Raw genomic sequence first — 26,809 nt, forward strand, 5'->3', positions numbered from 1 at the left:
CAGAAGCTCTCTCCTTCGTTCGTTCATTCATTCATTCACTCATTCATTCATTCACCAATCACTAGTCACAGCTCCCTTGTTCATTCATTCGTTCATTCATTCACTCCTTCCTTCATTCATTCAACAATCACTGGCACAGCTCCCTCCTTTGTTCATTCATTCATTCATTCATTCATTCAACAATCACTCGCTGCAGCGCCCTCGTTCGTTCATTCATTTACTCATTCATTCAACAATCACTCGCAGAAGCTCCCTCCTTTGTTCATTCATTCATTCATTCAACAATCACTTGCCACGGGGCTCCTTCATTCATTCATTCACTCACTCATTCATTCAACAATCACTGGCAGAATCTCCCTCTTTAGTTGCTCATTCATTCATTCAATGATCACTTACTGAAACTCCCTCATTCATTCATTCATTCATTCAACAATCACTTGTGGCAGCTCCCTCGTTCATTCATTCACTCCATTCATTCATTCATTCATTCAAAATCACTGGCTGTGGCTCCCTCCTTTGTTGGTTCCTTCATTCCTTCATTCATTCATTCATTCAACAATCACTCACTGCAGCTCCCTCATTCATTCATTCATTCATTCATTTACTCACTCATTCAACAGTCACTTGTCACAGCTCCCTCATTGGTTCATTCGTTCATTCACTCACTCATTCATTCATTCACTCACTCATTCATTCATTCATTCTAAAATCACTGGCCGTGGCTCCTACTCTGGGCAGGGGCTGTTCCAGGCTGGAGCTCCTGTCCTGGGACAGCCAGGAGACAGCGGAGAAGTGACCACACAGAGACATGAGGCAAGTCCAAAGTGTTCAGGGCTATGAACACGTCGCTGTGTAGGGAGTAACTGGGGGGCACCGGGTGAGGTCTCCATCCAGCGTCGTCTGGGAGGCTCCTGGGACTGAGACCTGCCTGGTGAAGAGAAGCCCCCTGCCCACAGGCAGGAATTGTGCTCCAGGCAGAGCGAATGGCAGGTGCAAAGGCTCTGAGGCAGAGAGACAGGTGTCTCAGGGACACAAGTGGCCAGCATGGCAAGACCCAGTGGGGGACGAGGACAGCAGGAGGTGGGACAGGAGGCGTGTCCTGAGTCACAGGTCCCGAGGAGGAGTTAGGATTTCATTCTCAGTGTATCCGGATCTACTGACGTCATTGTGAAGAATGGGGCTGCCTGGGGCAGCACCGGGGGGAGGGGGCGGGAAGCGGGATGTCTCATTTCCTCCCTCGTTTTGCCAACATAAACGTTATTAAAATTTCCCCCAAGCGAGCCATGCGGAGCTGGCTCGTCACATTTAGCGGACACACCGCGCTGGAATGAGGGCACACAAAGGCTCTCGTGCTCACACCGTGTGCAGCTCATTGTGTGTGAGCAGTTGTGATGATGGCACAGTAAATTCTCAGGCGGAGGCTGCAGGGGTCCCCTCTGCAGCCAGTTTTGGGGGCGTCTTCCCTGAAACGTGAACGGCAGCAGCAGGAAACGGGCAATGATGTCAGGACCTCGTGATGCTTAAATCATGACAACACTTGCTTGTCTGTTTGCTTGTTTCAGGAGCTTCTGAACCGTCACCCCCCACGGACATCGTCTCTGGTCCAGCCTGAGAACAGGCTCTGAAGAGCTCATACTTACCATCGCAGAAAAGAAAACGGAACTTACTTGTCCTAAACTCGTGGGTCTGGAAAATCCTGGAGGTGGTGAGGCGATGCCCACATCGTCCCAGGGTCTCCAGCGGGGACTGGAGCCCACCAGGGTCCCCAGGTCCCGGGTGGCAGTGCCTGAATCTGATGGGCTCCGATGGGTGCCCTGCCCACGCCAGGAGCCGTCCTCGGTGGTGGATGAGCCCCTGCGGTGCTCACACCTGACTCACACGGGCCTGAGTGAACACGGGGGGCCAAGCCCGCCCTGAGCTGAGAGCAGGGCCAGAGAACGACCCCTGGACGGGGTCCCTGCGCTGGGCCAGCGGAGGGGCAGACGTCCACGTGGCCCCCCACCACGAGCCCAGCCCACATCGGCGCCAGGTCGTCCTCCCGGGGCCTGGTTTCTCCTCTGCCCCTCCCAGGGACCCCCAGGACATGACTCCGCCGGGGACAGTCCTGCCTCCCGCATCCCTTGGGCCCTGTCCCGTGCTTTACATTGGAAACAGATGCCCCAGCAGAGTGACGGGACACGGTGGCCAGTGAGGACCTGAGCCAGGGTCTGTGGTGGGGAATTCGTGTGTCGAGCCAGCTGGGCTGTGGTGCCCAGATCCAGGGTTGATGTTTCCGTGAGGGGGTTTCTGGATGAGGCTGGCTGTGAAGTATCAGTAAAGCGGGTTGCCCCCATGATGTGGGTGGGCCTCGTCCAATCAGGGGACGGCCTGAGTGTCTCAGGGGTGGGCAGGATGCAGAGAGGTGGGAAAAGCCCCCCACCACGACCCTCTCTGGTCGGCTTCTCCAGGGTGTGGCACCCCTCTGTCACCCACCAAAACCCCAAGTTCTCCTCCGTTTCTCCTGAGGCCTCTCCCCGCAGGGACGAGCTCCTCTGTGAGTGCGGGGTCCCGGGGAGGCTCCCGGATGCCACGCGTCCCGGTGCCGGCCCCAGGGGCCCCACTCAGACGCACAGGGTGAAGGTCCCTGTGTCTCTGGGTCTGAGGACGGCTGTGACTCCGTGTCCGGCTGTGCGGGCACAGAGCGTCTCTGAGGCTTGCGGTATTTTTACAAAAACTCCTCCCCAAAATTTATGAGCCTGAGAGCAACACATTCATTTCTGTGACACAGGATGAAATAAGGGGACATTTTTCACGTTTCTGTTTTAATTCGTTGGGAGCCACGTGCGTGACTCCAGCCTGTCTGAAGGTTTTAATTCATGAATTTGTTTTCAAATAGCGTGTGATTGGTAGGAGAGTGGGGGAGGGTGCCCTCCTGAGAAAACCGTGGGGACTATTCCCACTTGTGTCTGAACGGCCCCCAAGACAGAGGGGGGACAGGGGGTGCCGTCCTGGGCAGAGAGGCTCCCAGCTTCTCTGCTCACCTGTCACCACAGACCTGGGCTCAGCGCTGCCTTGACTCGAAGGGCTGCCGGGAAGGGGGATGCCCTCGGCCAGGGGAGGGGCAGCCTGGTCAGGGGACTCCTAGGGCCTCCCCCCCCCCCCCGCCGACGTCCTGCGGGAACCGTGTCCACAGCCGGCAGGCCTGGGGCCCCTTGGAGTTCTCAGCACAGGAGTAGGTGCTGGAAGTGTCCCGGGATGTCCCCGCCCCATGTCCCAAGAGCCTCCAGTCACCCCCATCCTCAGGCCCCTTCGCCTCCCCGGGGCTCCAATCAGCCCCAAACCGCAGAGCTTTCCCCCAACGACCTACAGGGGCCCCCGCAGAGCCCGCAGAGCAGGTCCTCGGGGAGTGGGCTGACCAGGGATAGGAGCCCAGCTCCCTGGGGCTCTGTCAGGGCTGATGGACGAGTGGGGCGCAAATGCCCCTCACTGCCCAGGACACATGCTCTGCCTTCAGTCACACTGGCTTTGGAGGAATGTGCCGTCCTGGGACCAGGACAGGGGTCCGGGCTGCTGGGGAGGGAAGATCCCCCAGTGCAGGGCTGCCCTGCCCAGACCTGGATGCGGACCCCCTGCTGAGCCCCTGCAGGAGGGGGGCAGGTGAGCAGAGGCTCCGCCCACCTTCCTCTGTGCTGCCCCCACTAAGTGCCACATCTCGGACCTGCAGAGTGCCTGCTGTGCCCTGTGGGTTCTTCGGACCCCCACCCCCACCCCTCGTGCACACTGGAAAGAGCTCCAATGCCCCCACCCCCCCAGCAGCGATGCAGCCCCACCCCACCCCCAGCAGCAATGCTCCCCCCACCTCTGGGCAAAAATCAATAGGCTGGTTACAGATCTCTCCAGCTTGACTCCATCCTGGGCAATGTGTTAAAATGGAGATTCTTCCAGGAACATTATTTTATTTAGACTTTCTTTCTCCTGCCGAGTCTCTGGTTTTACAAAGCTTTGTCCCGAGCTCAGTTTAGTAGAGAAATCTCCACTGGTTGCTGGAGGGAGCAGAGCAGACACGCGGGAGAGAAAGCGAGTTTCAGAGCCTCCGGATGGACTGCACACCAAGCAGTGGAAACGGCACAGAGAAGTGAAAAGGCAACGGGCAGATCAGCAGTGACACTTGCTTGGCATTTTACCAGACAAGGTGAGGGACGTGCGCTGTCTGCGGAGCCCCCACACCCAACCCCACGCACAGGGAGAACCTGCCGGAAAAGTCTGCAGGCGTAGGTAGCAGGCCCTCGTGGAAGATGACAGAATGCAACCGAACGCAAGAAAAGGGGCCCCGCCTTCTTAATAATCAGCGGGCTCTGCCCTCTCTGCCCTCCCCATCCACACTTAGGTGCCTGCAGTGTAGACAGCAGCTTGGGACTCCAGCCCCACCGCCCTTGCAGTGGCAGCCACAAACTTCCCAGGAGGTGGGCACGTCGGTGGCTCAGTAACGAAGCGATTCAGCACCTGCCCTCTGATGTCTATTCCTGACTGCCCTTAGTCAAGTGCAGTGTGAATACCACCGGTCCTGGGGCTACTGCAGGAAACTGGGTCCGTGGTTAATGAGTCTTCTCAGGATGCTGGATCAGTCGGGCCTGCAGTACAGGGTCAGGGGACCCACAGTGTCCCCTCCTTGCCTAGCGGACGTTCATGCCCCCTGTGGTGGACTCCTGCTGAGGAGAAGGTGGGAAGAGAGCACAGCTCCTGTCTTATAAAGATGTATCCAGGGCAAGAGGGACGGCTGCTGGGTGAGGGAAAGCTCCATGTCACTAGGAGTATGAGATATTAATAATAATAATGGTAGTAGTAATAGTTACACCTTATGTTCCATATCCTCCCACAACTCCATCACTTCTCCTCCTCTCGCTAGCAGGAGGCCTCATCATCCCCCTCATGATCATCATCTCCATCATCACCATCATCATCATCACCATCATCACCATCAACATCATCACCATCATCACCATCACCATCATCATCATCAACATCATCATCATCACTACCATCACCATCATCATCATCACCATCATCACCATCATCACCACCACCACCATCATCACCATCATCATCATCATCACCATCATCATCATCACCACCACCATCATCATCATCATCATCACCATCACCATCATCATCACCATCATCATCACCATCATCATCATCACCATCATCATCATCACCATCATCATCACCATCACCATCATCATCATCACCACCATCATCATCATCATCACCATCATCACCATCATCACCATCATCATCATCATCCTCATCATCATCATCACCACCATCATCATCACCATCATCTTCACCATCATCATCATCACCACCATCATCATCATCATCACCATCATCACCATCATCACCATCATTGTCACGTCACCATCACCATCACTATCATCTGTGTTTCACGACTGAAGAAGCCCAGGCACAGGGAGTTAAGTGGTCACCACATGATAAACAATTACATTGCTCCAAACCCTACAAAATCCCCCATCTGTTTGGTTCTCCTGGGCCAAGAAGAGTAGTGGTGACCCCAGGCTGACTGGCCTCATGTGGCTAGGGGAGTGGAAGAATGGGAGGAAGGGCTCACCTCCATCCTTTCAGGGCATGACCTGGAAGTTCCTCCCATGACCTCTGCTCACAGTGCGTTGGCCAGGACCTGGTCACATGGCCACCTGAGGCTGCAATGGAGGCTGGGAAATGGAGCCTCTGTTCTGGTCCACCACGTGCCCTGATCCCAGGAGGGGCTCTAATTCCCCGAAGGGGCAGATGTGGAGGGAAGAGGCCTGAGTCTTCATTTCTAAGTTCCTGGTGAGCTGGTTCTCCTGGTCCACAGACCCCGGTCTGAGTAGCAAAGCTTTAGGGGCTCAAACATCCCTGTGTTCTTTCCCCGTGGGGGCCACCTGCTGGGGCCCGTGGGAGGTTCCTATTTGGTCCTGTAGCTCATCAGCACTCGGGGTCCGTTCTGCAAAGCCTTCTGGCTGACCCCTGAGGACAGACCTGCGTGGTTCCCCCAGCTAATTTGTGCAGCATTTCCTGTGGTAGGCTCCCCCTGAGGATGCATTGCTGAGTCGCCTGGTGACTGTGTTTGTTTTCTAGACATTGATCTGACGCGTGTTATGAAAGCACAGAGCTGGCTTCGAAAAGGGGTAATTTCTCCTGTCGATATCAAACACATTCAACGCATCACCAAGCCTGCTCATTACAATTTCAAATGTGCTCCAACACAGGAACCCATAATCCTCGCCAGTCTCTCTGCCTCAGACTTTGGGGGGAACGGATCTGAGTCCCAGCATGGGCATGTGAAGGCACTGAGCCCCGATGTGAGGGCTGAGGACCCCTGTGGCACTCCGGGCAGAGGACCGTATGTCTTCAGTGCGCCGATGGCATGGGCGGGTCAGGGCCACATTGACCAAGGCTGCCATGTCCCATGGGCTGGACCCCTGGCATTTCTCCACTCACCCCCACAAACGTCAGCTAATCTCCCCTGAGGGGAGAACCCTGAGCGTCAATTCTGCCCGCTGCGCTGCTCTGGCTGAGCCGGGGAGGACACACAGTCCTTTCCCGGGATTCAACCGTCCACACGGCAGAAACCATCTCGAAGGACTCACCCACCCGGATCCAGCCTCGGGGCGTCACTGTGAGGTGGGGCAGCTTCCTCCATGCCCCTGCCCCAAGATCACACTATTCCACCCACAGAGGGGCCAAGGCTGTCCGGTCCCAGCAGGTGAGCCAGAACTAAGCAGACTCATCATCCTTTAACCAAACGCTGTAATTTAACCCTGTCATGACATTCAATTCCATTTTTGCCCTCCAGGCTGTTCCTATTTCCGTCAACATTATTGGGAATATCCTAATTCTCACCTCCCCCGCCCGCGTGTGAACCCTCCTCCAGGGTCAATTCTGAGAAGCAGGATTGGTGAACCACAGGGCATGTGTGGTTTCTGCTCTAATGGAGACACCCAGATTGCTCTCCACAAAAGCTATTCAAAGTTAAACATGCTCACCAACAGAATGTAAGAATCCTGTTTTCACACATCTTTGCTAATACTCCATGTAATACTTCTCATATTTGCCAATCAAACAGGTGGGAAAAACCCTTGTTTTAACTTGTTTTCCCTCATTCCTGCTGAGCTGACCATTTAAAATGTTTGTTGGCTGTCTGTAATCTCTTTCCTGTGAAGTGTGAGTTTGAATTCTTTGTCTGAATTTCTGTTGGGTTGCTTATCCTTCTCAGATTACTCTATGAGGGTGATTTCACGCGGTCCATGTGGACCCCTCGCTCCGTGCTGTATGAATGTTTTCTCCTAGCCTGTGAGTAATCTCCTGCCTGTATCTCTAGTCCTATAGAAATGTTAAATTTTGCAGTAGTCAGGCTTCTGTGTTTTTTATTTTACCTTTTTGCATTTTTTTTTCTTGTCCAAGATCTTTTGTCTCTGCAGGTTACATCTTCTTATATTTTTGTCCCATTTTTTTTATAGTTTTGTTTTATAGGTAGGTCTTAAATCCATGTTAAAAATTATTTTTGGAAATGATATGAGGTTGAAGATTAATTTTATTCTATTTTCCCACAATGCTAGACAAGTGTCTCCACACCATTTATTGCCATCAATCCCTTATGGATTGGAAATACCTCCTTTCTTGGCTGTTAATTTCTTACATGCTTCTGTTTGTTTCTGGACTTTTCATTATGTTCTATTGATACATCTACTCTATTTATTTCAACTACACTTATTGTACATATGACATGTTGGTTATATATTTGACACTGGGAGGGAGTCACCGCCTTCCTTTCTTGTCTTTACTGTTCTCGGATTTTCTCTTCAAGATGAACTTGGAATCCATCTGTCATGTCCATGAAACGGTGTTGACGTTGAACGATATAATTTTGAGGCTCTCTGCTTCGAAACAGCAAATATCCGCTTCCTTTTGTCAGGGATATTTTACAGGCACCGTTGTAAACCCTCACCTGTTCACCAGGCTGACTCACATACCTTAAAGGTCTCGCTGCTAGTAGAAAGGGAAACTTACTTTTTCTGTAGGATCTTCTCATGGGTTATGGCTGATCATGAAGACAGCTTTCATTTTTGTATTTTGAATTTTCCTTTAAGTCCTAACGATTTGTGGTATTTACTAATTGTGTTTCCTATGTAGACAATCGTACACTCTGTCAATAGGGATAATCATGTCTCACTTTTCTCAATATTTACACATTTTTTCTTGTCCTTGTGTTATCGAGAATCTCCATGCAATATCGTTCATGCCAGTGACATCAGCCATCTTCACTAGGTTCTTGACTTCAGTGGGACAGCTTCCGATCCTTCTCATGAATATGACAGAAAATGAGTTTCTACAAGTTGTCTGAATGTTGCAAGCTTATAAGACCCTGGTTAGTGTTCCTGGTCAGTGCCTTGAAAGGTTTTGAAAATGATATATCCAATTCCTGAACAGATTACACGGACATTGGGATGAAGTCAACCAGAGCTGTTGCCCAAGCATCCTCCCTATGTTCATAACTCTGGTCACGTAAAGAAGGTGAAGAAGACCTTATCTCTTGGGAAAGTTAACTGAGGAGATGTCCTGGATTACCCGTGAGCTGCCCCAGCCACCATAACTCTCCGGCCAGAGCCATGGGGAAGACAGATGGAAATCTACCCAACATGGATCAGCTCACACCGTCTCTAACCCTCATCGCGGCCCCGAGAGCCATGTGTTTTGAAGTCACTGAGCAGAGGAGGTCCCTGAGTCTCAAGAGGTGTGACACATTTGGCCAAGGCTCGAGGCAAGTGAGATGGGGTGTCGGCCATCCGGGCCACGGTTCTACACCCCCCCTCCCCCACACACAGTGTACAAGGAAGTGAATCGTGTGAGTTACTGACGGCACTCATGGAAAATAAATGGGTGTTGTGAATAAAATAAAATAATTAGCCCTAAACAGAGTTCTCTTAGGTGGCTGGCGCTTTTCGCATACCTAATCCTGTACAAGATCGGCCAAGGGCACTGTGCAGCCGAGAGAAAACATACATCTTCTAGAGGTAATGGGCTTAGCAGCTCCTTTGCCACCACCCCCCATCCCCAGGAGGAGACCCCACACTGAACCTCCACCAAAATATTGGAGAGAATTAGGACAGAAAGGTGGTCCCATGATATTCAATCACAAGCCGGCCTCCTCTTTGGTGAAAGAGTAAGTGACACATTTCAATCTAGCGTTCCAGAGAAACATGACACCAAGTGTTAGGACGTGGATTAAAGGTGAAGCCTGCAGAGTCTTCGGGCTTACACGTGTAAGCCTCACTGCAGATGGGCTGCCTGCCTCAGGAGAATCCAGGGTCCCTGCAAGATGTTCCCATACGTCCACCCTAGTCGCCTGACACCACTCGTGTGCCCCAGGAAGAGAGTCGCTCATGGGCAGCTCGGGAGTTTGTACAGCACAGGACTGCGGGTGGGGAGTTGCCAAAGCCTTTGTCGCAGTGAGCGCCCTGTATGGACTCATGTCTGGTCCTTACAGGAGTATGATACAGAGAAGGACCAATGTCAGGCCCCATCCTCCACAGAGAGGGCTCCCAGGACCAAACTATTGGCAGAAAAAGGTGCCCCAGCCCCCAGACTCCAGGTCTGAGTGAGGTGCAAGCCTTGGAAAGCACAGGGGAGAAGCCGTGATGGAAGAGCCCACTTCCCCCAGGGGGCGTCGTGGTGACGTCGGCCAGGTGTGCCTGGTTCTCACCTTCTGCATGGAAGGACTGCGCTCCAGGTCCCTTGTGGTTGGGCGGGGACAGTGACCGGTTCTGGTCGAGGAGTTGCGAGTGGAAATGACACGTGCCATGTCTAATCAGAGCATTTAATTGCCGATGCAAGACCCCCCCAATAGACCCCCCCAAGGACCGTCTTTCCTGCTGGCGCAGCAGCTGGCAGCATTCAACATGGCGCTGCTCCCTGCACGTGACCCTGATGGCACGTCTCACGAGCGATGAATAAGCCACAGACCTGTCGTTCCTGTAGCCATCTGGCCTCTTCTGACCATCACAGCTTTAGTTCTTTTCCTCTTGTTTGCACAGCAGGACGGAGCATTTCCTTGCACACAGTGGGAGCTTGATTAAGATGGATGGATGGATGGATGGATGGATGGTGTGATGGTGTGATGGTGTGACGGTGCCATAGCACTAACTCAGCAGTGGCCACCCCCTGGTCCTGAAAATCTGGGCCCTGACAGAACTTGGAACTTCCTCCACTCATATTATGTACATGGATGCCATGCTGCTTTTAAGGTGTCATCAGGTACGCAGGACCAGCCCTGGACAGGGCACATAGTTATCGCCAGTTTGGGTGGTGCTGGGCAGAAGAAGACCCAGCTCCTGACCAGTAGTGTCTTGTTTTCCTCTATCTAGTAGCCTTCAGCCCTTAGAGAGCCATTCTTATGAGCTAAGCGTTGACTTGTTTGGGTTTTATGATAAACCATGCAGCCACGCCCAGCTCAGGGTGCAGGAGCGTGTTGGCTCCTTTCCTCCGGGAAAAACGTGACACAGTGCCCGAGCCCAGGCTGCCTGAGACCCGGGAAGAGGAAGGCGCATGTTCAAAAGGAAGGGGAACCAAAGACATTGAGGTGACTCCTCGAAGTTGACGGTGTACTTGTGTGAGTGTGCATGTGTGTGCATGTGTGTAAGTGTGCATGCATGGGTGTTTGTGTGAGTGGGGATGTGTGTGAGTGTGTGTGCATGGGTATTTGCATGAGTGTGCATGTAGTGTGTGTGTGTGTGTGTGTGTGCATGGGTGTTTGTGTGGGTGTGTATTTATGAATGTGTATGTTTTTGTGTGAGTGTGCTTGTGTGCATTTATATTTGTGCATTTATGTGTATGTGTGCATGAGTGTGCATGTGTGCCCAGGGGTGTGTGTTTGTATGTGTATGTGTGAACGTGTGTGTACATGTGCATGGGTGTTTGTGTGTATGTGTGTACATATGTGTATGAATGTGTATGTGTGAGTGTGCATGCATGGGTGTTTACATGAATGTGCATGTGCATTTGCGTGAGTGTACATGTGAGTGGATGTGTTTGTGTTCTTGTGTGCATTTGTGTTTGTATGTGTATGTGTGTGTGAGTGTGCCCAGGGGTATGTGTTTGTATGTGTATATGTGCTTGTGCGTGCATGTGTGTTTGTGTGTGTGCATGTGTATATTTGTGTGAGTGTGTGTGCACAGGTGGTTTGTGTATGTGCGTGCATATGTGTATGAATGTGTATGTGTGAGTGTGCATGGGTGTGTGTATGTGTATTGTGCTGTGTGTGCATGTGTCTTTGTACATGTGTGAGCATGCACATGTGTGTTTGTGTGAGTGTGTGTACCTGTGCATGGGTGTTTGTGTGTATGTGTGTGCATATGTGTATGAATGTGTATATGTGAGTGTGCACGGGTGTGTGTTTGTATGTGTATTTGTATGTGTGTTTGTGTGTGAGTGTGCGTGTGTGTGTTTGCTCATCTTTCCTCCCAAAGGTCAGGGGTCACACACTTTGGCTCGCCTTGTGACAGAAACATGCTGTTCATAGAGGTGGTTGACACTGTTTACCCCTCTGTAGCCCATGAAAATATGTAAAAGGGTTTCAAGCAAGCCATCCATGTACACAAGAAAGCAGATGAAAAATCACAAAGGAGACCTGTGAGTGCAATTTGGAAATGCCATTATGAAAAAGAACAACTTGCAAGTGTCTTAGGAAGACCATTAAAAGCAGAGGCTTAATAACTGTGCTTGTTGTCACTGGCCGCATAGGAGGCAGATGGCACTAAAAGAAAGAGCTGGATGAGAATCTCAGTCCCACCACCTAGCGGGCGAATCAGCATGGAAAATTAACTTTTTCTCTCTGAATATCAATCACTTGTAAAATTGAGGCACTTCGCAATGATGTTTTAAGAACGAAACGGGATCTCACTCGTAAAAACGCTGGGTCAGGGGCACGTGCAGGTGCTCGGTAATGTCTCACTCGTGCAGCCACTGTTTATCATCCAGTGGCCCCAGAACAGACACCACAGAAGAGGCGTCTCCCAACCACGTAATTGCAACCCTCTCAACAGAGCCTTCTCCTCACTGTGGTAATTGGCCTGAGCCAGACTGCTGACATCACTGCACCAAATGGAGAACTCTAGACTCGAACCAAGAGGGAAGGACATTACCTATTATGTGCTCGTGCATTATGTTGGAAGTGTGAATCTCTACAGAAGTCAGTGCCTGGGGTCCATGGGGGAGAGCCAGTGTGAGGTACAGAATATCGACATTTGCACATAGAAAGAAGCAGAAGATTGCATGCATGTGGCCGAGAGAGAGAGAGAGACACACACACACATGCAGAGAAACATGGTTGCTATCTGACACTATGACTAAGTACTAACACATTTTTCTCCTTTCCTTGAGGCTAATACTCCTCATGGATGACCCTCTTCCAAAGCTCCAGTAACAACAATAAGTCTTAGGTTAACCTTCATGGAGACGTGGGATCGTGATAGGGAACTAGGCGTAACATGAAGGTGTCCTGTTAACACTTCTCAACCCCAGACTCCGCAGCGAGCTCCCAGGACGCCAGTTCCTGACAAAACCGGTTACTTCCTAAATTTACCAGCTAGATGGTGACAGCATTGTAATATGTGTCACCTCATCTTTAGTATTCTATACTTAATGTTGACTCACGATTGTCTCTAACCCTGCAGATTCAGACCCCACCTTACGTCTCTTTGCGAGCCCCTGAATGTCCGCCCAGCACAGTGTTATGATCGGGAGGAGTGGATAAACGTTTGCTGAGCGGGTTGATAACCACATCAGCATTGTTCCCACCGCCACGGATCTTCAGCCTGCAGACTTCTGAGTGAATCTGGTGATGTGCTGTGTCTCAGAATCTGCACTGTCTCTGAGGACATGCAGCATAAAGCACTATCTCCCCAGGCTTCAGCTCAGAAGCATCATTTTAGTCAGAAAATCTCTCCATCCTGTATTTTCAAGCTCTTACCGGTTGGATTTAGGGCATGAAGGAAACGCTAAAACAGTAGTCAGTTCTGCTATTGGATCCCCGCACGTGTCCATCTGTGGGCTGAGGGTACTGTCCCCACCCTGGTGTCCCGGCGGCGTTCAGCACCCTGGACAGCACCAACGGCCAACCTGGCCCTGAAAGCTACTTGGTCCTGGACAGAACTGCTGAGGGCGATTCCACCTGGGGGGGAGGGGAACAGGGGTGAAGTCTGCAGGTGAGTGAGGGAACTTTTGAGGGGCTTCTGGGAGGGCAGAGAGGGCTCTGGGGGGGGGGGGGAGTGGCTGAAGGCCACCATCTGGGGAACCTCATGTAACATACACTTTGGGGGGCTCATCCCTGATTACCCAGGGCACAACTTGGCTGAGGTCAGGGATCTTCCACGTGTGTGGGCGGATTTCTTCACGGTTCACTGCCCCTCTCCCCTGGTGGCCATCTCATAGGTAGGCCCTTCAGGACCTAAATATGCACTGAGCGATCTTTACCTGACAAGGACAGAGGAGAAGAAACATTACCTCCCAACATAGGGCAGAGAATTCTGGAGACAAACACCTGTCTCCTGCAAGACTCCAGGAGTCTCTCCCCTCTTCACTGCCCTTCTGAGGGCCATGGCAGGAACATTAACGCAGCTCCACTTCCTGTAGCCTCATTGCTTCTGGGACCTGCACCCTCAGCCCAGTGCTCATTCCTGGCAGGCAATCACTCTGCTGGGCCTCATCCTACCTCCTGCATCTCCTCTCCGAACACATGTGCACATGCATAATTGTTGCTGTATTTATTTGCTTTTTTTTTCCCACCTGCAGTCTGTTTTAATTAGAAAGTTAGCCTTGGGCCAAGCATAACATATACCTATTTTGTTTGACTGCTTTTGAAAACTAAACCACCTAGAACCCACCCCCACCCCCCCCCCCGCCCCAGCTCATTAGCCTGCCAGGATTTATATAATTCCAACAACAGTGAAAAGCCTTGAATGCATCCACCCAGCTCAACAAGAGGGAGGTTGAGGGGACACAATCCCTGCTCTATGAGGACCCGACTATTGAAAAAGATCACCCAGTCCTCCCAGGTTGGTCAGAGGGGTGTGGCTTGGCCCTTGGAGGCGGGGTGTCTGCGCCTCTCGGGCTCCTGCTTTGCTGCTTCATGTCTGCCTCCTACAGGGACAGCGAGTGTGCACCACAGGGGGCAAAGCTACCTGTGCCTCAGCCCTGAGCTAGTTACAAGGAGTTGCCATTAGAGGGTGCCTGTCGTCGTGACATCCCTCCCAGCCCTGCTCATCAGTCACCGGTGGTCACAGGTCAGCAGGGAGGTCTCCATCAGGGAGGTCTGTTTACTGTCATGGGTGACTCAACAGATCGGTATTTCATTCTCAAATGCAAATCATTAAAATAAAACCCTAGGGGCACCTGGGTGGCTCAGTCGGTTAAGTCTCTGACTTTGGCCAGGTCATGATCTCACGGTGTCTGGGTTGGAGCCCCACAACGGGCCCTGTGCTGTCAGAGCGGAGCCCGCTTCAGATGCTCTGTCTCCCTCTCTCTCTGCCCCTCCCCTGCTCGTGCTCTCTTCCTCTCTCAAAAGTAAATAAACATTTAAAAAATTAAATTTGATCACACCCAATTAAAATGATAATAATCTTACCTTGGAGTTCTCTCATGCCTTGATGCCTTGTTTTGAATCCTTCCTGCACAAGGTCTGTGAGCTCCCGCTTCTGTGCACACCCCTGCAGCTCCCCGCGTGGCCGTGTAGGGCGCCCTTCCCAGCATATGTCATGCCGTGTCCTCCTGCTCAGACTCTCCGGGGCCTCCACCTGCTCTCCGTAACTGTGCTGTCCCACACGCTGCCACAAATGTAGTCACAGGCACGGTGCTACGGAGAAATTAAAATGTGGCAGTGCAACTGAGGAACATTCAATGTAATTAAAAAAAAATTTTTTTTAATGTTTAATTTTGAGAGGGGGGGAGGGGCAGAGAGAGGGAGGGCAGAGAGAGGGAGACACAGAATCTGAGGCAGGCTTCAGGCTCTGAGCTGTCAGCACAGAGCCTGATGTGGGGCCTGAACTCACAAACCGTGAGATCATGACCTCAGCCGAAGTCCAACACTTAACCGACTGGGCCAGCCAATCAGGTGCCGCTGTAATTATTTTTTTTTAATATTTATTTTTTATTTCTTTTTGTGAGAGAGAGAGAGAATGCAGGTAGAGAGAGAGGGAGACAAAGGATCTGAAGCAGGCTCCGTGCTGACAGCAGAGAGCCCTACGCAGGGCTTGAACTCATGAACCATGAGATCATGACTTAAGCCAAACACGGACACTTAACCAACAGAGCCACCCAGGCGCCCCTGATGTAAGCAATTTAATCGTCCCTAGTGACCAGGGGTCAGTGTTGCCGAGCACAGATGGGGGCCCCGGGCGTCTTTCTGCCCATCCCCCCCTCCCTTTGGCCACTTGCCCACCTGTCCGTGAAACACATCACTGCACCTCTCGGGCCTCAGTGTCTCCGTGTGACTGCTCCCCTCCTCGCAGCCAATGTCTGAAGAGTGACACCTCCTTACACACAGAAGTGAACTTGTGCAGCTACCCGGTAACAGCCTCTTTCCCACCTCCATTCCTGCAGAGAATCCCCATCCCTGCTCCTCTGGACTGCACCCTACCCTCTCCCATTCTTTTTTTTTTTTTAATTGTTTTTTTTAATGTTTATTTATTTTTTGAGAGAGAGAGAGACAGAGCAGAAGCGGGGGAGGGGCAGACAGAGGGAGACACAGAATCCGAAGCAGGTGCCAGGCTCTGAGCTGTCAGCACAGAGCCCGATGTGGGGCTCGAACCACAAACCCTGAGGGCATGGCCTGAGCCAAAGTGGAAGCCCAACCGACTGAGCCACCCAGGCGTCCCTCTTCCATTCTGAGTAGCACCCCACTTAGCCTGTGGGCTCCGCACACGGTGAGTGAGACCCCTGAAGCGACCACCCTGGGTTCAAATCCTGACTCTGCCCATTTGCTGGGTGCCTCAGGAGAGATATTTAACCTCTCTGTGCCTCAGTTTCCTTGCCTGCAGAATGAGAGTACTATGGACTCTGGGGCAGGAACTCACATCTCCTGACTAGAGTGGGGGGCACTCCCGTCCCTAGGCGGCCTCCCCAGGGGCTCCCCCATCCATCCCAGGGCATCTGTGAGGTCTCCCAGAGCTCTGTCTGCTCCTTTTCCTCTCCCGCCCCTGGGCCCCAGCAGAGCCTACCCCTCCCAGTCCTCAGGTGATCTCCCAGGTGTTCAGAGCCTGGCTGCAGTGGGGAAGAGCTGATGGAGACCCAGATGAGCACAGTCTGGAACACTCCCTGTGCGTGGAGACAGGTCAGCACGTACACTTGCGGGGTCATGGGGAGAGTCCAACTGCCACTTAGGAGAGAACAGAACGTCAGGGTCCCGGGTTCTTACTGCGCTGGGATGGAAATTCAAAGGGAATCCTAAGGGCCATGATGGGCGGGGGGGGGGGGGGGGCCAAGACCAGGAACCAGGCGGTGGCGGGGGAGGGGGGGAGGCAGTGGGGCAGGAAGGGTTGGAGGGGAGCAGAGAAGGATCCAGGACCTTCCCCGAATTGGAGGGTCACTGTGCCAAAGTGGATGTGGGATTGCTGGAGTGGCTGTGGGGAGGGCTGGTGGCCAGGAGGGGAGGGCAGGGACAGTCTGGCTCCGATGCTGTGGAGGTGGCCTCGCTGAGATGAGGGACAAGGGAGCGGGAGGGAAGGATGGGGAGCAGGCTGAGGCAGAGGGATCAGGACCCTGCTGCCACGTGTCTTGGCACCTGATTTGCCCTGATGGAGCCACACCCCTGTGTCTGAGCCAATCACGTGCCTGGGGGGGGCAGGGTGCTGATTGGCTGGGACTTTGTCAAGTGATCCACCTCCCCCCCTCCACGGGGAGAGTCCGCGACCACGTGGTCTGAGACTGCTGGAGGGAGGATCCTCCTGGGTCTATTATAGGAGCTGGATGAATGGCTGAATATGACCCCTCCAGAATGGGCCGTTCTCCTGCTTTTCAAAAAAGGAGGCCACGGCCTTGGTAGCGAGGACCCCTCCAGGAGCACACAGCTCTTGTGTCAGCGCCAGGCTTGGGACCCCACCTGTCGGGTTGGGCTCTGACCACTTGCGCCATTGTCCGGGCATCAGGGCCTGAGCCCCTCAGCAGCCTGGGTGCAGCTTAGGGCGCGGGGGATGCTCCCCATGGGCTCTCCCCATTCTCTTCTTTACCCAGAGCTGGACAAGGAGCCCCGTATACCCAGGGGCCAGTAGGCAAGGCTGTACATTTATCCCCAGAGGCTAACCTTAAAAACAGTCTTCAGGTCTCCAGCAAACCCATACTATACGCAACTAAAATGATGTTCTTCCCCAAACCTCAAGGAGACACATAATGAACAGTGAGAACTAATCATCTTTTACAACAAGCAGCAATTGGCTATTAAAAAGGAACTCCCCCAACTTACACCATCAGCTCTTTGGGACACATCTACGTGGCTTCCTGTGGCTGTGCTGTCAGTCAGTCCTGGAGTAAACCACAGTCAGAGCAGGACACGTGCTGGCTTCGAAGCCTTGAGGCGGCCTGCAGCCTCTGAGCCCCCCGCATAGACACAGCACGTCCCGGGCTCCTGTCCCGCCTCACTCAAAGCGGGCATCCAGTCCTGCAGGCGGCAGGGAGCTCGGTCTGGACTCCCCCGGATACCTCTGTCTCCTGACCCCCCTTCCTGGGGTGGAGGGAGGAACAGGGTGGCCTCAGGTTGTAGCGCAGGGACAGACATGCAGCTGGACGCGCTGTTCAGTCTGTGCTGGGTTCTTGAGAGGTGACCTGATTGGCCTGTGCTCATGGTCCAGTGTCCCCTGGATACTGTCTCCATAGGAGCCACCTCATTAGCGCAGACAGAACTGGGAAATCCTCCCCATCCCCATCACCTCTCTGCACTCCAATCCCCTGTGATTTCTAGTTTCTAGTCAAGGATTCTGCACCCTTAAGCACCCTGTAGACCTGACCAGTTGTCTCTGCAGAGAATAGTGCAGGAAAGACTGGGGAATATGGGGGGTGGGGTGGATCGAGTCCGTGTCTATTTTAAATCCCAAAGTTTTCCTTAATTCACAGATTCTTCAGAGTCAGATGCCTAGCCATCTGCATGAAGCACTCTCTCCTGGAAATGAATCCCTGGGCCTCCCCAAAGGCCCATCCTTTATTATAAGTGAAGGCCATCTCACTGCTGTTGGAATATTCCTTTTGCTCTTAGCATCCAGAGAGAGAGGGCTGTGTCACTCCAGAATCTACTGTTGTTAAGACGGCGACAGTCTCCAAAGCAATCTACAAATTCAATGCAACGGCAATCAGACTTCCAACTGCCTTTTTGCAGAAATAGATGAGCTGATTCTAGAATTCCTATGGAAATCCGCATGGGTGATGGTGAGTTGGGATGGGAACTTCCTGGGGAGTCAGGCTTTGGTGCCAGAGGGGGTGGGAGCATCAGAGGAGCTCTGAGGTCAGAGTGGGCCTGAGCATGAGCAGGGGACTGTGGACAGGGCAAGGACAGGCACCACTTTCAGGAGGAGCAGAGACTGGAGTGGTCGGGTCATGGGACTTGAGGGGGGTCAGGGTTCACTGACAGGGAGAGAGACCACCATGAAAGGAGGTGGGGCCAAACAAGAGGGGGTGGGGCACTTGATGGGGTGGGGCCAGGTGAGGGTGGGTAAGGCCTCCCTGGTCAGTGCTCCCTGTCCGTCCTTGGGGAGGATTCCTCATTATGACTGAGAACTCCCAAGGTTTCTCTCCTTCTGGCAGGTCCCCTCGCCGTGTCCCCTAGCCACCTCACAGTCACCCCTCTCCCTGGCTTCCAGCAACCCCAGCACCACCAGGAGCAGCAGGCAGAGTGGCCAACTGCACGTGAAAGGACAGGTCCCGTATCTTCAGGATGGTCCAGGGGGTTATTTTGGGTAGAGGGAGGAGCAGGCCAAGGCTGCCATGAAAGGTTTTCGGGCACATCCAGAGACGCGGCTGTCCCCGGGGAGCTCATGCCCCAAGACAAAAATGGACTCACAGCCGCCCTCCCTCCTCGCTCCTGCCTCCTCTCGGCTCCTCTGGTTTGCTCCGCTGGCTGGCCGTGTTGGCACCTTTTCCACTAAGAACGTCAGGACTAGGTGTCACCTGGGCGCGGGGGTGACTTGAAAACACGTTGGGCTGTTTTGAGGGGACTGTTCTAATTGCAGACCCCGTGTGACTTCCCAGATTTTTCCTCTGTTTTGGCCCCGAACATCCCAGCAATTCCTGTGCCTGTTTCCCTCCGCTGCCGAGCCGGCTGACGGGCGGACCGTGAGCTGGAACCCGACGGTCCCGGGTCCTCAGGCTGTTCCTCTGCAGTCGGGGGGTTAACGGGACAGGGTGTGGGAAGCCACGGAGGATCACGCTTGAGAATTCAGACCCTCCTGGAGGGTCCCAGAGTCCCAGGGGCAGTGGAAAGACCGAGAAACTTGTGTTCCAGGGTCGTACAGCCCTGGAGGGCTGAGGGGAGCCTCCGGACTGTGCCTCCTGCAAGGGCCCCTTTGTCCCAGGGGCTGCCGTCCCCTGGCACTCCATCAGGGGAGGATGGCACTGCCTCTTCACTCCTCCAGGCTGTGCTGGGGGAGACTGCGGGCCTCCTGATGGTCTGGGGGCAGGACAGCTGTCTCTGAAGTGCACCTACGACTCGCACCCATGCACACACACGGCCCATGGGTTCCGAGGTCAGTCGTTGCTGTTTTCAGTTGTCTCCCTGTCTGAGCACGGCGGTAGCCATGGGGGGAAACACCCCAGAGTGCAGCCGGAGGAATTCGTGAGCAAAGACAGGCATGAGTGCACCCCAAGTAAGACTCAGGGTGCCACCCTGTCTGGCCCTGCAGGGGAGCTCTGCCCATGGCTTTCCTTGGAGGAGGGTAACCCGGTGAATGTGGGGTCCCGGGGCCCTCGTGGGCTGTGTGAAGAAAGGCGTGCACAGGCTCACACGGAACGGTGCTCATCTCCCACTTGTGCTGAGCGTTCCTGGGGTGGCCGTGGCTCCCGCAGTGGTCCATGGCCACAGGGAGGGGCTGTCTTGGCTCCTTGCTCACTGGCAGGGCAGGTCAGGATACAGGATAGAGTGCGCCCCTGGACATGGTGGGAGCGGGTCTTGTCCTCTGCTTTTCTGGGGCTCAGCTCTCCTCCCCTACACATGCTCTGCGTCCGTGTCCCCACGAGGAGTCGCGGCGGAGCGTCCCTCTGAGTGACGTCCTTCCCAGACTTGAGGGGAGCTTCTGCGCAGGCCCCAACCAGAACCTATCAGAGAGATGCTCTTGAGTTGCTGTGACTGTTATGTTCTCCCAGGCTGTTGGGGGATGGGTGGAACCAGGCCTGGGAAAGGCTCAGGCAAGTCTGCACAGGGGGCCACTCTGATAGTGACCTGAGCCCAGCCTCTGGGGCCTCATTCTAGGAAAGGTATGAGGCTTCTCTGTCATGTCCCTCGTGAGGTGCAAGCATCCAAGAAGTTCTGGCCCCGGGTCTGAGTATGGGGGACCACCCAGCACCAACACAGTGTCTAAAGACTGAGTTTCAGCTCAGGTTCTGCAGCTGTTATTCTGGAACATTCCTGCTACCCATCTGGAGTGCTGGTGATTGCAGAATGTTCTGGGTCCCTCGTGTCTGCTGTCATTTACCACCTGAACACTCAGGTAGCATTATGTCCTTGTGTGACAGTACCCAGGACTCTGGCTGGCCTGTGAGCTGGGCTCCCTCCTCGGGGTCCCTTTCGTGTGGATAATTAATTGCAAGCTGTCTCTGTCTGACGTGGGAGGTCGGCTGGGTGGTGGGCCTGAGTAGGCAGGTGAATGTTCAGCAGGTAGTTGAGTCTGTGAGTGGGAGAGGGGAGGAGGGGGGGCAGCTCAGGACATCAGTTTAAAAAAAAAAACGAAGTCACAGAGGGATTTATGATTAAATATATCTTTTCCCCCAAATCTATCACCACTCAATGTAGAAGACACCAGATTTAGACAGTCTGTGGGTGTCTTTGTGGGAGCAAATCACAACTACTCATTGCTAGGAAAGGTTGATTTGAAAATGGTTTGAAGTTATCCATGCTAAAAATGAACATTTCATGAATAGTAATGTGAATGAGTGACAGCCTGAGTCAACTGCCCACCTCTTGGCTTGGGGCAGGGACACGAGGGATAGCACCTCTGGGCGGTGTCCTGGGAGAATGGTCATTTCTCCTAAAGGAAATCCAGAAGGAGGGGGGAGGAAAACAAAGAGAACAGAGAGCCAGGATAGGAGCCAGTTTTGAAAGTCTTTAAATGGGAAAGTCAGGGAAGCTTCTAGAAAGGCTGAATTGCTGGTTGATGTAGATTCATTGAGCCGGAAAAGAGCAATGTCCTGCTGCCTGAAATCACCTTCAGCGAGGGGCTCAGGAGTTAACTTGAAAGACAAATGAAGGATCATTTCTGCAGCCACACATCTGCCCTCATGTTCTCACTAATGGGATTGCAGATGTAGGGAACTCAGTGGGATGGCCTCATTCCTTCTGGAGGATTGCTCAGAACACAATTAGCAGAGGAAGACCAGCTGTGCCCAGCAAGAGGGGGTCCGAAGGGCTTGGGCTCCTGGCTAATGGGGGTGGGGCTGAGGCTTCATGATTTCTGGGAGGTAGAGGTCTGGGAGCATCTCCCACAGAGACAGGCCTCCAGGGGAGCTGGCCCAGCTCCGGACAGCTGGCTGTGTCTCCTCTGCCTGCCTGTGGCTCCATCTGTGAGGGCACACACCTGTGACATTGATCCAGCAGGATCCTCGGCCACCACCTACCTGTCCTGGGGCTGCTGCCTAGGGAGAGATCTACCCTCCTGTGCTGCAGAGTCCTTCCTCGCAGGTTTAGGGGTGTGTGTGTGTGGGGGGGGGCATCTAAAAAGCACCACATGTACTGTGGAGGGACCAGGTATGTGCCAGCCTCATTCTCTGGATGCATCAGCAAACAGGATTTTCTTAGGACAGATTTTGGTTCAGCAGCTCTGGGAGGGGCCTGGAATTCCAAATTTGGATCAGGCATTGGGTGATGCGGGCACTGCCTGTGCAACCGTCCCTCCCCTGGGAGGGGAAGCAGATGTGCAGGGGCTCCAGGTTCCCACAACCCCGGGAGGGGACCCCAGGGCCCCTGGTGTCTGAAATCCGCCCGACGTAATCATGCCGTTTCTGTTTTCAATTCTCTTACTTTTTTCTCCTTATTTTTATTATTTGAAGGTAGTATGTAAATTTATATCCCCCCTCCCACCATTCCGCCCCCTTCCCGGCCTCTGTGGACACGGGCATGCGATCAGGGCGCCCCAGTTGCGGCCTAAGCCGGTCGGGGTTGCTGGTCCAGCTCGGGTGCCTGCTCATAGCCGCCGGCCCACGTGGCTGACAAGCCCCAGGCTCGCGCGCTGGCTGCCGGATGGCTCCGCCCATTCCCCAGAGCCCACCCCATTGGCCGGTCTGCTCACGTGTCCACCTCCAGCCAATCGTGCTGCACGCTCGTGTTTATGCTGATTGGCCGCGCCTGATCGCCCGCCCTCTCCTGAACCAATCGCTGTGCGGGAGTCACCCGCCCCAACCCTAAAGCGGGGGGGGGGGGGGGGGGGGGGGGGGAGAAGGGGGGCCAGGACCCCGCCCCGCTCTGCTTCGCCGGGAAATGAGGGCACGTGAGCAGCAGATGTTCCGGAATTGGACGCAGGAACCGCCAGAGCGATGTCCGCTTGTGTGTCTTCGCTCCCAGGTCCCCTGCCAGGTGCTGGCCGTGCTCCTGCACTACTTCTTCCTGAGTGCCTTTGCCTGGATGCTGGTGGAAGGGTTGCATCTCTACAGCATGGTGATCAAGGTCTTTGGCTCAGAGGACAGCAAGCATCTCTACTACTATGGGATAGGATGGGGTAGGTGGGGATGGAACGGGGCAGGTGGGGATAGGGGGCAGGTGTGTGGAGTACAGGGGGGCGGGATGGGGAGGCGGGGATAGGAGGGGCAGGTGGGGATATGGGGCAGGTGGGGGAGGTGGAGATAGGAGGAGCAGGTGGGATAGGAGTGGGGAGGTGGGGGAGGCAGAGATAGGTGGGGTAGAAGGGGGTAGGTGGCCGTCTTTATCCTCATCCTTCTTGGCACCCTGGGAGGGCAGGAGTGGAAGGAGAGTCCCCTTGGACAACAATGGCACAGACCTCTTGTTTTTGTTTTGTTTTTTTTATGTTTATGAGAGAGAGAGAGTGTGTGTGTGTGAGCATGGGAGGGGCAGAGAGAGAGGGAAACACAGAATCTGAAGCAGGCTCCAGCCAATGAGCTGTCAGCACAGAGCCCAATGCGGGGCTCGAACTCCCAAGACCAGACCCTGAGCTCATGACCAGAGCCAAAGTGGGATGCTCAACGGACTGAGCCACCCACGCACCCCTCTTGATTTGTTTCTTTAACTTTGTTGTTGTCCACACCGAGGAGTCCCAGTGAGGCTCTGTGTACTGCTGGAAGGTTGGGCTGTGTAATGCCACCTGGAGACCTTGCGTTCACCATAAGGCATCTACCAGACGCTAGAGACTTGCTACTTGCTTCTGGCTTTCTCTAGATAGGTTTAATTTTCACAGTCCTCACTGTACCTGAAGATAGCATGTGTTTTGTGCTTTGAGTTGGCAAATAGAATTTCTTTGATGATGAAGTGTAGGTGGAAATATACACCCCTCATTTCTGCTTTTCTTGGCATGAATGGCTTCATAAGTCCCTTGGAGGGTGGAAGAGGGGGCTATTGGACTTCGAGGAGCAGCTGGGGGGTGGGGGGAATCCTGAAGGAAGTGCCACTACTGGGAGGGGCGACTCATGGCAAGAAGGAAGGGGTAGATGGATGCTGGTAGATAAACCATCTCTGTCTCATCCTGTATTACTTACTGAACTTTTTAATATCTTTTATTAAAATGTGAAAATAGGGGAAGGGGATTAAGAGTACACTTATTGTGGTACACACTGAGTAATGTATAGAATTGTTGAATCAATGTACACCTGAAACTTGTAACACTATGTTAATTATACTTGAATAAAAAAAAAATAGAGCAAAGGAAAAAGCTGCCCAATTATTGCAAAGTCAAAAAAAATATGAATTTTCCCTTTGCCATAAATGTGCTCCTGACAAGGAAGGGACTACAACATTTTTTAAAGTTTATTTATTATTTTTTTTTTTTGAGAGAGAGAATCCCAAGTAGGCCCCTTGCTGTCGGTGCAGAGCCTGATGTGGGGTTTGATCCCATGAACCATGAGATCATGACCTGAGCCAGAGTCAAGAGGCAGATGCTCAACTAACTGAGCCACCCAGGCATCCCTACAACAGTTGTCTTAACAGTTGCATGATAACCACGATGGGGCGTAGTTCCGAAGACAAGGGCTCTTTGCTTCCCCTGTTTGAATGGCTGAGGACTCTTGACTAGTGGTTGTGAGCCCGCACGTCCCCTGAGACCAGACAGGACACATACACCTATGAAAGGGCTAGGTGTAGGAGAGTAGGTGGTGGGGGGGGACCACCTGAAAGCCATGTAAATTACAAAAAGTTTACATCAGAACTTGACCCACCTGAAAGCCATGTAAATTACAAAAAGTTTAGGCCCTGTTGAGTCCAAGTGAAATGGCTTTGAGGGCCGGGCCAAGCACCCCCAAGTTTGCTGACTGACCCCTCTGTGTGTACAGTGACACCATGGTTTCCAAACCCAACAACTTAAATACACCTGCGTGGAGGAGACATTCTGTAAACACAACCACTCACAGATGGCCATGTAGATAATCACTTTAGGTTTATTTTGTAAATTCAGATTATTATTTTCTTGGTGGAGACCCCAGACCCCCCCCCCTCCCCGCACTGTAAATCTGTTCCTCTAAACAAGGTCTGTGGAAAGCATTAGTATTTATAGCAAAGTGCTCACTGTGCTTGGGCTTCCTACGGCTCCCTCCAAGAGGTGCATTTATTACAAGGAGCGCATTTATTACAGCTCCTTGGGTGACTGCAGCTCAGCTCAGGTGGCTCCAGTGGATGAAAAATTGGATGATGCTGTGTTGGCACCTGAGCTCAGGAGGGAAATGGGGACCGTTAGAACATTCTGGAGCTCTCCAGGGCAAGTAGCTGAACTCAGTGAAAAGTATCAATCTGCCCAGGTGTTCCCAGTGCCCTGGGGTGCAGGCATGTTTCCGTCCTCTCTTCTTGCTGTGCCCTCATTCCACAGGAGGGAGGGAGTGGGCTCCAGGCTGCCAGAGCCCCGCCCCACCCTTCCTGGGGACAAACCAGCAGATGCATCACTAGCTCTGCTGGCTGACTCCAGATCGCTCCACTGTCCTGAGAGGCCAGGGCGATGGCCTCCAGTGGCCCAGCTGCCATCACCACCGATGGCTCTTCCTCCTCTGCCCTGTTTGCTTAAGCAGAGGGCAGAGTGGGCCTCAGAAAGTGTGCGTCAATGGTGAAGACGGGTTCACACCGGTCTGGGCTGACTCAGCCCGTCGTACCCTTCTGTAGACGGGGAGGCTACAGCTGAGGGGCCAGGCTCTGCCCGCCTCCCTGCAGAGCTGGGCTCCAGGCAGCAGCCTGGGGACACAACCTGCTGGCGACACGCAGCATGGCTTTTCCCTCACCCTTCTGCAGACCTCTCCCTGCATTCATCCGGAACCCAGCCCACATTCTCGGTGTCTAACCGGAGACAGACCGACAGACAGACAGGGCCTGACCCTGGACCACCTCAGCGTCCATCATCATCCATCATCATCGTCGTCGGTGTCGGCCGGAGGTCGGGCCCTTTAACGACGACGCTCACGTGAGGTTCAGCTTGGCTCCCTTACGTGCTGGGGTCAAGGAGAAGTGTGGCCAGCCCTGAGAGAAAGGCACTTCAGCCACGCCTGCCGAGGGAGCCGCACCCTCAGGGCCCCCACACCAAAGATCTGTGAGCAAACTGGGTCAGTGTATCCCCAGGCCCAGCCTGGGGAGGAGCCCTGCTGGGAGGAGCCCTGGTCTGTTGGGAAGCTGCCCCAGAGCATCCGTGGCGGGCGTCTGCTGGGGTCCTGACGCCTGCGAGAGCGAGGACGTGCCCCGTTTTGATCTTGCGTTGGAAGAGGGAGGGCGTGGTGAACCCCGTGTGCAGCGTGGTCAGCGCTCGGGGCCTGGTGTGGTGTCCGTCAATGGCGGGGGTGCGGGTGCCAGCAGGGGACGTGCGGGAGCCTCTCTGGGGGGGCGGCACGGGAGCTAGTCCCGGATGGGGCTATAGGGAGAGAGTTCCAGAAACGCAGGTGGGGCCGGGCCTGGTGCACTAGGATGGGGAGGGGACCATGCGTGGTGGGCGCAGAGCGGGGCCCACAGGTCCCGTCCCCGAGCTCGGGCTCGAGGAGAAGCCCGCGCGGACGGGGACGAGCCCCCGCGCTTCCCGGCACTCCCTTTCCACGTGGACACGTCCAGGGTGGAAGCCACGCCGCTCTCCCGAAGTCCCTTGCAGCCGCCCTGCCCCACGTGGCCCGCGCCCGCCAACCAGAAGCCTCCCGTGAGCCTCCGCGAGGGAAGAGAGCCGGGAGGAAGATGGCGCCCGGGTCTGTGAGGCTGCGTCGCCTGAGGGGACGGTGTCCCCGGGGGGCGGGGACCGAGCAGCAGCCTGGGGTCCGTCGAGGTGCCCGTACACGCGGCCCCCGAGTCTCTGTCCACGACGGGCCCGGGAGCGTCCCGACGTCCCCAGCGGCCGCCCAGGGCCACCTCCCCAGGGCGAGTTGAAATGCGCAGGCTCAGACCCGCCCGCACCGCCTGCGT

General features: G+C 54.0%; 2 long non-coding RNA genes across 3 annotated transcripts; one reads left to right on the forward strand and one right to left on the reverse strand.

The window, feature by feature from the left end:
* Positions 1-5,337: 5,337 nt before the first annotated feature.
* LOC121022726 (uncharacterized) lies at positions 5,338-8,957 on the forward strand. Its single transcript, XR_005787083.1, has 2 exons — positions 5,338-6,745; positions 8,258-8,957. It is a non-coding gene; the product is annotated as an uncharacterized LOC121022726 (long non-coding RNA).
* A 2,433-nt stretch (positions 8,958-11,390) lies between these two features.
* LOC121022724 (uncharacterized) lies at positions 11,391-16,923 on the reverse strand. Of its 2 annotated transcripts, none has more exons than XR_005787081.1 (3): positions 16,251-16,923; positions 14,660-14,887; positions 11,391-13,207 (listed from the first exon to the last, which is right to left on the reverse strand). It is a non-coding gene; the product is annotated as an uncharacterized LOC121022724 (long non-coding RNA). The 2 variants fall into 2 exon arrangements; XR_005787082.1 differs by lacking the exon at positions 11,391-13,207 and adding an exon at positions 13,218-13,509.
* Positions 16,924-26,809: the final 9,886 nt, after the last annotated feature.

Source organism: Herpailurus yagouaroundi, unplaced genomic scaffold, assembly GCF_014898765.1.
Source record: "Herpailurus yagouaroundi ecotype Mexico unplaced genomic scaffold, PumYag 437, whole genome shotgun sequence".
NCBI classification, from domain to species: domain Eukaryota; kingdom Metazoa; phylum Chordata; class Mammalia; order Carnivora; family Felidae; genus Herpailurus; species Herpailurus yagouaroundi.